The following is a 9,220-nucleotide window of genomic DNA, read 5'->3' on the forward strand; positions in this document are numbered from 1 at the left end:
ATATATCAGGGTAAAACAGGGTCAGAGAGAACCCTTTAATGACTTCTTACAAAGACTAACTAAGGCTGTACAAATAGGATACCTGATCCAGAAGCAGGAAATATAGTAATTGAGTCTTTGGCTTATGAGAATGCCAACATAGACTGCAAAAGGATCCTGGGGCCTTTAAAGATCAGATCAGTGCCTTTGGATGAATGGGTATTACATACAATGAATGTTGATACATTTGATTATGGCAATGAAATATGCCAAGAAACAATTTCCAAAGGTAAAAGGAGACATCAGATTACAAAATGCTTTCATTGTTACAAAATGGGACACATGAAAAGGGACTACAGACAATGAAATTCCAGGAATAATGCCTTTGCTAGGAATAATAGAAATAGGAGGACTCAGCCTTCAGGTTTATGTAGGAGATGTGGAAAGGACAGGCATTGAACGAATGAATGTAGGTCGACAAGAGATTAACAGGGCAACCCGTTGCCATAGGAAAACAAAATGAGGGGCCTCTTCCAGGCCCCCATGGCAAATGTGGTCCAGTCATTTCCAGCCAATGCAGAGAACATGCCTCTTCAGGGAAATTAGAATGCCCCATGCCTGCTGTTAAAAGCAATAACGGCCTGAAGGATGAGTTAAATGTGGTAAATAAATCAAGAAATCTAAGAGGACAAAGTAAACGAATATTCTGGCAGACTTCTATAAATGAACAAAGACCAAAGCTAAGAGTGTGTGTAAATGGCAAATTTATTACTGGCTTACTGGATACAGGTGCGGATATAAGTATCATTACCCCAGAGTCTTGGCATCCGCATTGGCCTCTTCAGGAGGTAGATATTCAGTTTCTAGGAATTGAAACCCTATCTCGAACAAGACAAAGCATGAGATGGGTCAATTGTATATTCCAAATGGACAAATAGGAAAACTAAGGCCATATGTAGCCAATATTGCAATGAATTTATGGGGCCGTGACCTATTGCAGCAATGGAATACCCAAATTAACATTCCTGCTGCTTCCAGAGCCTATATTTCTGAGAAAAATATTACAAGATATTACAGATGGTGGAAACCAGCCATTAGAGCTATACAAGAACACAACACAATTGATGGCCCTTCAGAGATACCAACAGCCATGCCTCTGAAATGGTTGACTAAACAATAAAATGGTTGAGAAACCAATATGGACTAAACAATGGCCTTTAGCTGAGGAAAAGTTACAGGCTTTAGAACAGCTGGTACAAGAGCAATTAGATGCTCGACATATAGAAGAATCTGCCAGCCCTTGGAATTCTCCTGTATTTGTTGCTAAGAAAAATCTGGTAAATGGAGAATGGTGACAGATCTTAGAGCTATCAACAAGGTTATTCAACCTATGGGTCCTCTGCAATCTGGAATTCCTCTGCCCTCCCTGTTACCAAAGGGATGGCCTCTTATAGTTATTGATCTAAAAGATTGTTTCTTCACTATACCTTTACAAGAAAAAGATAGAGAAAAGTTTGCCTTCACAGTGCCTACTTATAATAACTCTCAGCCTGCAAGGAGGTACCAGTGGACCGTCCTCCCACAGGGAATGTTAAACTCTCCCACCCTGTGCCAATATTTTGTAAGCCAACCATTGAAAATTATACGTAAACAATTTCCTAAGTCCATAATATACCACTATATAGATGACATCTTAATATCTGATCAAAACAAAGATACCTTAGAAAGGCTGTTTGAAGAAATAAAAATAGTATTACCTAAATGGGGATTGCAAATTGCTCCTGAAAAAATTCAGAGAGGAGATTCTGTTAATTATTTAGGTTAAAAATTAGGTTTACAAAGAATTAAGACACAAAAGGCACAAATCAGGAGAGACTGGTTACAAACACTTAATGACTTTCAAAGATTATTAGGTGACATCTCCAGCCTACAACCGGCTGTTGGGATAACACCTGATCTAATAATTCATTTAAACAAGACCTTGGATGGTGATAAAGACTTAAACAGTCCCAGAAAATTAACAGTTAAAGCAGAAAAAGAACTGACAATGGTTGAAGAAAAATTACAAGAGGCTCATGTGGACAGGGTAAATCCAAAGCTTAGTTGTATTCTCAGTATATTGCCTTCCAGAATTTCTCCTACAGGATTCTTGATGCAAAGAGATGATATTATCTTGGAATGGATCTTGTAGCCACACAAACCAAGTAAAAAATTAAAAACTTATGTGAAAAAAGTCTCTAAATTGATTATAAAAGGAAAATTGAGACTTCGTCAATTAGCAGGTATAGACCCAGCAGAAATTATGCCTTTCACTGCTGATGAGATAAAAAAGTTATGGGAAGACAATGAACCATGGCAAAGAGCTTGTGCTAATTTTTTGGGAGAAATCAATAACAATTACCCAAAAAGCAAGAGACTTAACTTTATAAAGAGAACTTCTTGGATCCTTCCTCGAATCGTCTGTGTTGCTCCAATAACCGGAGCCCATACATTTTATACTGATGCTAATAAATCAGGGAAAGCAGGTTACAAATCAGAAGAATTGAGTAAAGTGGAACAAAGTCCTTATAATTCTGTCCAGAAGGCAGAATTATATGCCATCCTTATGGTGCTTAGGGATTTTAAAGAACCTCTTAATATAATTACTGACTCACAATATGCAGAAAGAGTTATCTTGCATATTGAAACTGCTGAATTTATACCTGATGATACAAAACTGACCTCATTGTTTATCCAGGTACAAGACATGATCAGAAACAGGCTTTGCCCTATGTATATAACACACATCTTATCCCATACAGGTCTGCCAGGTCCTGTAGCACAAGGTAATGCAGATATTGATCAATTATTGATTGGTAATGTGCTGCAGGCATCTGAATTTCATAAAAAACATCATGTCAATAACAAAGGCTTGAAAAAAGAGTTTTCTATTACATGGCAACAAGCTAAGGAGATTGTAAAGAAATGCCCTACTTGCTCTTTTTATAACCAAACACCATTGCCTACAGGGACTAATCCAAAAGGTATTAAAAGGAATGAAATTTGGCAGATGGATGTGTTTCACTTTCCAGAATTTGGCAAATTAAAATATGTACATCACACCATTAACACATACTCAGGTTTCCAATGGGCAACTGCTTTAAACTCAGAAAAAGCTGATTCAGTAATCACTCATTTATTAGAAGTTATGGCCATCATGGGTATACATACACAGATAAAGATGGATAATGGTCCAGCTTATGTTTCTAGGAAAATAAAACGATTTTTTGCTTATTATAATATTAAGCATGTTACAGGTATACCATACAATCCTACAGGTCAAGCAATTATAGAAAGATCAAATCAAACTATAAAAGATATGTTGAACAAACAGAAAGGGGTGGAAAATACCCCCAGGAATAGGTTACATAATGCTTTATTAACCTTGAATTTTCTCAATGCTAATGAGAAGGGGACAACGGCTGCAGAAAGACATTGGATATTGGAAAAGTCTGCTGAATTAAATCAACCAATTTATTTCAAGGATGTGCTGACCTCACAATAGAAGCCAGGAGATATGCTGCGTTGGAGAAGGGGTTTTGCTCTTGTTTCCACAGGAGAGGAAAAATTATGGATACCATCAAAATTAATAAAGGTTCAGTTTAAAGAAGAAAAGCCTCTTGGAAGAGATAAATGACAACTCACTTACAAGGATAATAATCACACCAAAGGTAAGAGAAATATATAGGTTAGGGGCAGGGTTCTCGTCTCCACAGGAGAACACTCATTTTCAAAGGATCCAAGAGACCCTGGATAATTAAATATAGAAACCGCCTATGACCCAAAGAGGATCAACAATGAATCCAAATAGTTTAGGTAAGTATTACTATTTTTAATATGTACTAATGTGCATTTATTTATAAATATGTAGAGCTGGTTTTGGTTCCTCTTCATTTCCAAGCCTGTTGCTAAGAGATATCCCAGAGTTTCTGTCTCATGTCAAGAGCCAAGATACAAGACAGAATAACTATAACTGATAAATTTTCTTTGCCTTTCCCCACATCTGTTTCTATCTTTATTAATATATATATATATATATATATATATATATATATGTCTGTATATGTCTTCATAGATAATGTTTAACTTTCCCATAAAAACAATAAATTTTCCTGCAGTAATCTTTAAAGCTCCTAGGATGAAGATGGGGCCCCACAACACCAACTCCACCTGGTTACTATGACGTCATAATGTTGATAGCGCTATTTTTTAGACCTGTTTTTTGGTACCAGCTACACAAAACAGTTCTGGATGATGCACAATATTTGACAACACTCTGGCCAGACCTCCTCAAATTACTCAAAGACTATTTACAACTTTCTCACACCAAATATTTATATGGGAATTTTACCATCAATTATTTTCACAGGACCCCCTAAGAGAAACGTCACCTCCATGACAGCTGGAAGCAATTTTAGAGGACAACGTCCCCTCTCCCAGTAGAATTTGTCCTCAGGCTTAGGGACATCATTTAGGGATTGGTTATAATTGATATAGGGATGAGGAAATGGGAGAGGTATTTTATAAGCTCAGGGGTGTTTATCAAAAAAAAAGGGGGATTGATTGGTGATGGGATAATAATATATTGGTATTTTTGAGTTATTGTTTTTAGAAAATTGTATTGATGTTGATTTTTGTACATTGATATATTGAATATTATATGTGAGTATGCTTCTACCTCTATCTGTATTGATATATATACATATATTTACATTCCTACCTCTGATTAAGATATTTATGTAATGATATACATTGTTTACATTTGGAGGTCATTGTCCTCACTCATTGCACAGTTGTTCATTCTCTTAGTCTTCAAGTTAGATAGATAGAAATCAATAGTCATATATGTTTATTATATATATATATATTTAGGCTAATCAGATTATTTAGGTGCATACTTAGTATAGATAGTATAATCTTCAACCTCTTCGAAGAGCTGTAAAAAATGGCCTTTAATCTAACTCATAGTTCTATAGTAGTGAGACACAATCGCTCCTGGCATCACCGCTCTACTCCCGAGAGAATGTTGAGCACCAAAGACACTCCACCTGGAGCTTGTCTTCTTCCTGGCAGAACTGGCCTTTGGGCAAAGAAAAAGCCCATACGTCAACCACTGACAGAATTACAGAATATCCATAAATGGATAAAAGCAGGATTGTCTTATCTTGCCAAGACAGGGTGAGAGAGTCCTAAAAGGTTTCTTGCCTTTGAAAAATGGCATATCAGTTACATCAGGCCTTAGCCAAAGTTGATTGGCTCAACATTGCATACAAGACTTTGGGTGATTGCCCAGGTAATCAGTTGTCTCTTCCATTTGTTGCACATTTCGGAAGTTTCCCGCTTATACTTCCGGGCTGCTTGAGTAAAATTATTTCCCTTCTCAGATCTTTGATGGAGTTGAAGATTAGATAGTTGTAGTTACCATCTACATTATTTAGACTCCCTGAAATAAAATGTTTAGTAAAACTTTTATTATATGTTTCTTGCTTAATATTGTTTATTGTTTGTAACTTTATATTTATTATTTGCTTCTATTGTATATAGTTGTATTTGGTTTGGTTCTGTCTTATTTTAGAAAAAGGGGGAGATGATAGGGCAGTTCAGCCAATCACACTCTGTTCGTGGGGCATGTCGCCCTTAAGCTAAAGTTTACCAATAAACCTGGTGAGTGCTTCCGCTAGCTCTCTCTCGCCTGGCTCCTGTGTCTGGACGGATTGTTTGGATTCTGGTGTAAGTTGGTGTAAGTCTTACTTCTGTTTATTAAAGCTGTATATTTTGTATTAAGACTGTCTGGGGACTTTTCATTACCGATTGCCCTGCGGCATCACAAACATGAAAGAATACAGATTCTATTCAGCAACACATGGAAGCTTCTCTAAAATGGACCACATGCTGAGACACTAAAAAAAATGGATAAATTTGCTGGGCGGTGGTGCACGCCTTTAATCCCAGCACTCGGAAGAGGCAGGCAGATCTCTGAGAGTTCGAGGCCAGCCTGGTCTACAAGAGCTAGTACTGGGACAGGGACCAAAGCTACAAAGAAACCTTGTCACAAGAAAATGGATAAATTTAAAAAGATTTAAATAACTTTGTGTATCCTCTATGGATGCATTTGTCAGGGGAAAAGAACTCTAGTAAATATATAAACTTAGGAAGATGAAAAACCCATTACTGAATGATGAATGGGTCCAAAAATAAACCAAGAAAGAAATAAAAGGTTTGCTGTAACTAAATAAAAACTCAGCCCAGTGAACTCTCTGAGGCGCATTGGAGGCAGTCCTATGAGGGGACTCATAGCTCTCAATGTCGACATTAAAAATTCAGAAAGAGAATAAATATTTGCCTTAGTGATGCAACTCAAAGAAAAAACAAAATCCAAATCCAGTAGACAGAGAGAAATAATAAAAATCAGAGCACACATCATCAAAATAGAAACAAAGAAATTAACACGGAGGCTCAATGAATCTAAGAGATGAGTCTTTGGAAAGATAAACTAGATTGAGAGACCCTTGTCCCAACTTTCCAAGACAAAGAAAGAGAGGACCCAATTTAACAGAGTCAAATGAACAGGGAAACACCACAACAAACATCAAAGAAACTTAGAATATTATTAGAACATTATTAAAATTTATTTAATTTTGTTTTTATTATTTAAATTTAAATCATTTTGACTTATTCTTCCCATCCTCTAAGTTCTTCCAGATTCTCTCTACTTATTTAATTTTGTTTTTATTATTTAAATTTAAATCAATTTTGACTATATTCTCCCCCCACAAGTTCTTCCAGACACCCTTTCCCTACCCACTCAACTTTAATTTCTTTCTCAAGAAATAAACAAAAATCCATGCATGACAACACAACCCCACAAAACATAGCAAAAATAAAACAATATCCCCAGAAGAAGGATAAAACACAGAGTTATAAATAAATAAAAGCACATACACACACATAAAAAAAAAAAAGTGGAGTCCATTATACGCCAGCCGACTACTTCTGGACATGAGACTTGCCACGGATTGTTTAACATGTCCAGTGACACTCCATTGGAGCAAACTGATTTTCCCTAGACCAGTAGGTATAACAACAGTTCTGTTGTTCACTTTTATTTGGTGTCTAGGTTTTCATTCATTGATCCATTCATTTGCTTTTTAAAAATATAACAAAATAAAATATAAGATAAAATAAAAACTATAATGTCAAAATGAGACAAAACAAACCAATGAAGTCACAATTAACATGGCTCAGCAAGTGTGTGTGGCGGGATGGAGTATCCTTTGAGTATGTGCTCAAGAGTAATATAGTCGGATCTTGAGGTAGATCAATTCCCAACATTATAGGAAATGTGACACTCATTCCAATAGTGGCTGTACAAGTTTGCATTCCTACCAGCTATTGAAGAGTGTTCCCTTTGCTCCACATCCTCACCAACATGAGCTGACTCGTGTATTATTGATCTTAGCCATTCTAACAGATGTAAAATGGGATCTCAAAGTAGTTTTGATTTGCATTTCTCTGATAATTAATATTTGCTATTTACAGATGATATGATAGTAAACATAATGACCCTTAAATTTCTAGTGGAGAACACATAGAGCCGATAAATACTTTCAGCAAAGTAGATGAGTGCAAAATTAGTTCACAAAAGTCAGTCACACTCCTATATACAAATGACAAATGGAATGAGGGAGAAATCAGGGAAGCTGCACCTTTCAAGATAGCTTCAAATAATATAAAATATCTTGGAGTAACTCTAGCCAAGCAAATGAAAGACTTATATGATAAAAAAAACCCTTAAGACATTGAAGAAAGAAACTGAAGAAGATATCAGAAGATAGAAAGATCCCCCATGCTAGTGGATTGGTAGAGTTAACACAGTAAAAATGGCCATCCTGCCAAAATCAATCTACAGATTCAACACAATCCTCATCCAAATTCCAACACAATTCTCCACAGACCCTGAAAGGACAATTCTCAACTTGATATGGAAAAAATAGGTTATCTAAAATAGCCCTGGGACAATAAAAAGAATTATTGGAGGTCTAATCATTCCAGAGTTCAAATTATGCTACTGAGCTGTAGTAATAAAAACTAAATGGTATTGGCATAAAAATAGACATGTTGATCATGGGACCCAATTGAAGACCCAGACATAAATAAACACACATATGGATACCTGATTCTTTTCTAAAGAAGTCAGAAATACACAATGGAAAAAAGATAGTATCTTCAACCAATGGTGTGGTCAAATGTCATGTCTGTGTGTAGAAAATGCAAATAGATCCATGTCTCTCACCCTGCACTCAACGCAAGTCCAAGTGTATCAAAAAAATCCACCAAATAAAGCCAGATTCACTGAAACTGTTGGAAGAGAAAGTGGGGAATAGCCTTGAACTCGGCGGCACAGGAGAAGACTTTCTGAACAGAAAACTGAGAGTGTGGTCACTAAGATCGGCTGTTAATAAATAGAGCCTTGTAAAACTGAAAAGTTGGGTAAGGCAAAGGACACCATCCTTTAGACAAGGCATTAGCATACAGAATAGAATAAGATTTTTACCAGCTCCGCATCCAATAGAGGCCCAGCTGCAGGTGGCTACATCAGAGGAGCTGAGGTGACGATCGAGATTCCAGAGATTGTTCACTGGAGAGTAAGCACTGATGGGTTGATCTCAGGTAGGCGGGCTCCTGAGGGCTTCAGCGCCAGAATAGCTCTTGCTGCCGCTGCGCCTTTACATGTTTTATTGCTGCATTTTTCTCTGATGTCTGAAAGGGTGTGAGTGGGTGTGGGGGGGGTCTACACTGCTTTTAACATAGTGTGATTGTCTCATGGAAATACCCTATTCTACTGGGTAGTTTTGACTGTGGAATATTATGAAGATTATTTCTTCTTAAACTGTACTGTTTAACTGATGTAATGATTCTATACCATTATAATGTTAATTTGAATACAATTTTGATGATGAAGGGTTTTTAACAAATGTAGTAAAGGATTGTGGTAGGCGTTAGTTTAGTGAGAAAACTAACACAAATAAAGGTAGGAGACAGTGTTGCCACTGACCCTGAGAGTACATGAGCCACAGAGGGTAGAAAGTAGAGTCAAGAATGAGTCACATGACTGGGATTTATGAGTTTCCCTTACAGATTGTGGCTTAAGGAAATAATCAGTGAAAACAACTGAGTTCCAGAAGGTAGGTTAGTTCAAATT

Source organism: Myodes glareolus, chromosome 14, assembly GCF_982192425.1.
Source record: "Myodes glareolus chromosome 14, mMyoGla1.1, whole genome shotgun sequence".
In the NCBI taxonomy this organism is placed as follows: domain Eukaryota; kingdom Metazoa; phylum Chordata; class Mammalia; order Rodentia; family Cricetidae; genus Myodes; species Myodes glareolus.